Source organism: Eubalaena glacialis, chromosome 19, assembly GCF_028564815.1.
Source record: "Eubalaena glacialis isolate mEubGla1 chromosome 19, mEubGla1.1.hap2.+ XY, whole genome shotgun sequence".
In the NCBI taxonomy this organism is placed as follows: Eukaryota; Metazoa; Chordata; class Mammalia; order Artiodactyla; family Balaenidae; genus Eubalaena; species Eubalaena glacialis.
In genome coordinates, this window is record NC_083734.1 from 56,549,789 (window position 1) to 56,555,788 (window position 6,000).

The following is a 6,000-nucleotide window of genomic DNA, read 5'->3' on the forward strand; positions in this document are numbered from 1 at the left end:
AAATTAGACTACCCCAGGGGAACAAAGCTGGAATATTTTCACCACTGGACATCAAGGTTTTATAAAGCTACAGTAATCGATGCAGTGTGGTATTGGCCTGGTAATAGAGTCTAGAAATAGACCCAGACATATGTGGTCAATTGATTTTCGAAAAAAGGTATAAAGGCAATTCAGTGGAGTAAAAGGCTCTTCAACAAATTGTGCTGGAACAATTGAATATTCAGATGCAAAAAAAAAAAAACCTTGTAAATATAGTTTGCACCATATACAAGAGTTAACTAAAAATGGATCATAGACCTAAATGGAAAAGTGAAACTATAAGATTTCTAGAAGAAATAATGGGAGAAAATCTTTGTAACTGTGGGTTGGATTTCTTAGAATCAATACCAAGAGCATAACCTACAAAAGAAGATATTAATAAACTGGAACTGAGTGGCTGAGGATAGGAGTGGGAGGGAGAATTTTCACTGTATATACTTTTGTGCCTTTTGATTTTCAAACCATATGAATGTACCAAATGTATCTTTAAAGAATCAGCAACCTCTCACTCCTGGGGATATATACCCACAAGAAGTGACAACAGGGACCCAAACAGATATCTGTACACTCATGTTCACAGCAGCACTATTCACAACAGCAAAGGTGGAAGCAACCTAAGTGTCCATCAACAGATGAATAGATAAACAGAATGTGGCCTATGGAATATACATACAATGGAATATTATTCAGCCTTCAAAAGGAAGACAATTCTGACACATGCTACCACATGGATGAACTGTGAAGACCTTACACTAAGTGAAATAAGCCAGTCACAGAAGGACAAATATTGTATGATTCCTCTTATTTGAGGGTCCTAGAGTAGTCAAATTCCTAGAGACAGAAAGTAGAATGGTGGTTGCCGGGGACCAGAGGAGGGGGGAATGGGAAATTAAGTGTTTAATGGGGACATAGTTTCAGTTGGGGAAAATAAAAAAGTTCTGGAGATGGATGGTGGTGATGGCTGTGTAACACTGTGAATGTACTTAATGCCACATAACTGGTTAAAATGTTAAGTTTTGTATTATGTATATTTTACCACAATAAAAAAAAATCAGCAACTTCTGGGAATTCCCTGGCTGTCCAGTGGTTAGGACTTGGCGCTTTCACTGCTGAGTCCAAGGTTCGATCCCTGGCTGGGGAACTAAGATCCCAAAAGCCACGCGGTGTGGCCAAAAAAAAAAAAAAAAAAAAAAAATCAGCAACTTCTGATTTTGCAATTGGTTCTGGCTTACATTACAAGGAATATTCCCCCACTGCATTCCATGTCAACTTTAGGGATGTTTATGCTCTTTTTTTTTTTTTTTTTTCCTTCAAGTATTTATTTATTTATTTATTTTGGCTGCTCCTGGTCTTAGTTGGGGCATGCGAACTTCTTAGTTGAGGCATGCATGCAGGATCTAGTTCCCCGACCAGGGATTGAACCCAGGACCCCTGCATTGGGATCGTGGAGTCCTACCCACTGGACCACCAGGGAAGTCCCTATGCTCTTTTCAATACACCTTTGAGTCTCTCTCCAGTATATGTCTTTTTTGCAGGTGCTTCCCAATATTTTTCTCTTCACCTTCCTACTAAGGAAGACTGCTATCAGGAATCTCTTTTTCAAGATGATCCTGAAATTAAGGAAACTGGGTTCATATCATTACACTATTTCCAGTTTCCCAAAAGGTCGCTGTGAGCCCTGAAAGGGTGTCCTTCCCTTGGGCACCCCTCATTCCCCATCACTCTAGGCCTTTGGATGCAGGCATCAGGCCGGGTCTAAATCTGGTCCTTAACCTACTTGCCACGCCACGTGATCCTGTTTACTACTGGCTCGGCAACCACAGGCAAAGCTTATTATTACACGAACCCCTGGTCACCAAACCACACATTTCTGGCTGGCCGGTCCCTTCGGAAGAAAAACATTCCTGCTGCAGCCGCCTGCTTAGCCTTTAGTTCACCTGTGTACTGTAAACAAATCTGGGCCTGCTCAGAAACCAGAGTTCAAACAATATTTTTAAAGGAGCCTATCTTTTAGGTCAAGAAAGACGCTCTCGTGAAACCAACGCTGATCCAATAACCAGATAAAAAAGATTAGCACACGTTGACTGGCAGAGAAGTGCCAACCACGACTGGGAACCTTCTCAGTTAAACACCAGGAATGGATTTGAGAAAGGCTATTCTCAGAGCTCAAACTCGACTCAGGTGAGGTTAAGTCAAGCCTTGGGTGTAGGTCACATTTACAATAGCGCTCCTCCCTCGCCCCATAGAAATTGTTTCCCGAGCCCAACACCGGGGAAGCAGAAGTGGAAGGAACCGAAGGATAGCGACTTTCATTTCTCATGAGTTCTGCAGGAGTTAAGCTTTCCGAAAGGCTGATTTTCAGCACTTGGAGCTGGCACTCCCTAGCAACTTCTCAAAATAGAAATGTGAAGGGCTTTCTGTTTTCTTCCATCTCACCACCCAGCCCTGGCTCTCCCGGACTAATCTTCTGATGTCGGGTCACCACAAACAAGGGGTGGGAGTGGGGGGTAGGGTAGGGGTTCAAGGGCAGTTAACTCTCAATTCTTTGGTGGCCGGTTATCCAAGGGGATGGTCTGTACTCCAACTCCCTGGCCAATGCACTTCTCCATGGTCTCCACCAGTTTCCCTGTTTGTCGTTCTGACAAAGACCAGAGAGCAAGGAAGTTAGAGCTGACATGGCAGTTGAAATAAGCCTTGCAGAGTACATACAGCATGTGGATTTTATGTGAACATCTACCCCCAGTTCCAGTTCCAGTTAATGACAGTCTACGTTCTGATGTCTTCTGATCTTTACAGTTTTTTTTTTTAACTCCATGGATCATTTTTATTCGACTTTTTAGAAAATGAACCTTACCTGTGCCATTTAAAAAAAAATTAAAACTACCTCGTTAGGGCTTCCCTGGTGGCGCAGTGGTTGAGAATCTGCCTGCCAATGCAGGGGACACGGGTTCGAGCCCTGGTCTGGGAGGATCCCACGTGCCGCGGAGCAACTAGGCCCGTGAGCCACGACTACTGAGCCTGCGCGTCTGGAGCCTGTGCCCCGCAACGGGAGGGGCCGCGATAGTGAGAGGCCCGCGCATCGCGATGAAGAGTGGCCCCTGCTTGCCGCAACTGGAGAAAGTCCTCACACAGAAACTAAGACCCAACACAGCCAAAAATAAATAAATTAATTAATTAAAAAAAAAAAAAAAAAACTACCTCGTTGGATTACTAAGATCAGCTCTTCTTTTACCAAGATCACCACAAAGACATACCACCATGGTATTTCTTCTTTCTTCAGTGCTTCTTAACCTTTTTCTGCCTCTGCACTATTCTTAAACACAATCACACTCTCATTCATAACACCTCTAATGACACTACAGTGGTTCCCCCAAACAGAGGAAGGGCTACCTTGTCCTGACTCTGCCCCTCCCTGCCTTTCCTGAGAACCACTAATTTACACCCACAAATAGAGACCACAATAAATATTAATACAAGAAATCAGCCAGTGAACTACCTGCCGGTTACTTAAAATTAATAAATGCAAAAATATATTGAGAACCTAGTAAGTCCTAGACACCATCCAAGGGATCCTTATATATAGACCACCTCATTTAATGCTCACAACCGCCCTGCAAAGGCTGAGAGAAGTTAGGGAACTTGGTTTTCTCAGATCACACCTAGGAAACAACCGGCTCTAGTGGATAAAGGACTCAAGAATCTGGACTTCAGAGTTCCAGCCCTGGGACCTTGATGACCCTGGCCCTGGCCCTTTGCCTCTCCCAACAGTTAGTCTCCACATCTGTAAAATAAAACGTTAAAATTCCCTCCTGACTTCCATCTTCTAAGAGTACCCAGGCTTAACTGAACTGTGTCACTACAGCTAAGGTGAGGGTCTTGGATGAAGCATAAGAAAACTATCATCGTCCCCAGTACACAAAATCACACACAAGAAGGAAAAGGGATTGGATACAGAGCTCCCTCCTTTTTTTCCCCAAGAGCCACACACACAAAAAAAGAGGGTGGGATGTAGCAGCACGTGACCAAATCAATGAACACGCCAAAGTGCAGCCCGTGGTCACACACCAATGAAAGAGCAGGGTTTCCCTCGTAACTGGCACCGGGCAGGGGCTCACACAGCAGCACACGAGGGACTTTAAGAACTGGCTTCAGCGGTGAGCAGCAAAGGAACGAGAGCACAGCAGAGAGATCAGTTTATAGGGTAGGAAGTAACGTTCCTCTGGTTGCCTCTAAGGATTCTTTAAACAACTTTCTGGAAAGGCGGAAGGGGGCGGGGGCTGGTGGGGGGGGGGGCAGGCAGGGCATGCTCCAAACTGCAACGTCGCTGCTTAGGGTTGAAAAGCCCCTCCGGCTCCATCCACCTGGACACAGGGGACGTGGTCAGCACGAGGGCCCGGACGGCAGCTGAGAGCGCGCGCAAGGGAGGCAACCGTCTGAACTGGGGCCGGGATGGGGACTCCCAGAGACCTATAAATAAACTGAACACCAGCGCTGGAAGCCTTCTGGGCCGGGGCCCAGGCACCGCAATCCTGGGGCAGGGAGTCTTTGTTGGCGGGAGGCTTCGATTTCCGACGCGGGACCCCCAGAGGGCCAAGCCAGGGCCGAGGGCAAGTGTGAGCACCTGGGGGAAGGAAATGGCCAAGAGCTGGAGGCAAGAGCCAGTCCCTTGACTCCTCCACCGAAGGGATTCCCCCGAGACCATTACCTGGGTGCAGACCCCAGACTCGCCTCCCCTCGCCCAAGAATCCCGAGGACGCGGAAGGCTGAGCCCCACGCCCCTTTGCTCCCCTTGCTTCGGGCCACGGGCCTTCTCGTACTTACCGGGGCCCGGGGACCAGTCTTCCTCGCCCGCGTCCTCTCCCCTCCCTGCCCCCTCCTCACTTCGCGTCCCCTCCTCCAGGGGCCGCAGCCATGTCCGTTACTGGCAACTCCAAGGGGGTTTGCCTCCTTTCTCGGACAACGGAGTCGCCGGCTCGCTAGCTAAAGTCCTGGGCGTCGATTGGTCGCAATCCGAGACGGGCGGGGATTCTTGGCTTCTTATTGGCTGAGCGGAGCACTAGTCTGTAGCCACAACCTCCCCTCCGGGAGCCTGGCGGAATTAAGTGCCAAGTGATGCCGGCGGGAGAGCGCGCAACCACTGTCCATCCTTGAACGTCATGCCGTAGCGTTTTCTGATCCAGAGGTCTTGACCAGAGGCGAGGGCACGGCTTTCACCTAGGTTAGTTTTCCTATGGAATTATCCTAAATATATCAACGGGCCGTCCCGCCCCCCGCCTTTCTTTTTAAAATAAGCCCTTTGCAGAGCGCCTGTGTCTCCAAAGCTCCCTCCTTGTTGCTGGGAACAAATGCCTCGAGACACCTCGCTCAGAGACCTTGGAGGGAGTCCCTCTGGGACCAATACTGCTTCCAAACCAAAGCTGGAGAAGCTAAGGCAATACTGCAGTTTTTCTCCTCAGCTCGGCTGAACTCTAAAGGGAAAAACAAGTTTAAAAAATTTTTTTTTCTAGATAATTAGAGAAGTCGCCTGGGAGACCTCTCTTGGGAAAACAAAGCAAGCCTGTGTCAGTATTTACTTCTGTTTTCCCAGAGATCTAAGTCTGGAGAGTTGGTTTTTTGTTTTTTAGTCTGTTTATAAAACTGGAAGAAGGTCATGACTGGTCCTGGGAAGTAAGAGCCCCTTCTCCCTGTTAATGAATTTGATTATGTAATTAAATCTCTCTTTCTTTTCAGCTGGACAAGAAGGTGCCATTTCAGTGCCTAATCTTGTATGTTTGAACTGTTTTAGCTGTTGTCTAAAACTGGTAGAATCATGTCCCTTTCCTGCATACAAAAATCTTCTGCTGTTTATCTTCGCCAATAGAAAAAGGCCAAATCTCTCTGCCTGACATTCAAAGCCCCTCATAAATCGACTCAGACATACATTTCCAGGCTTAACTCCCCACAAACCAAACTACTCCTGCA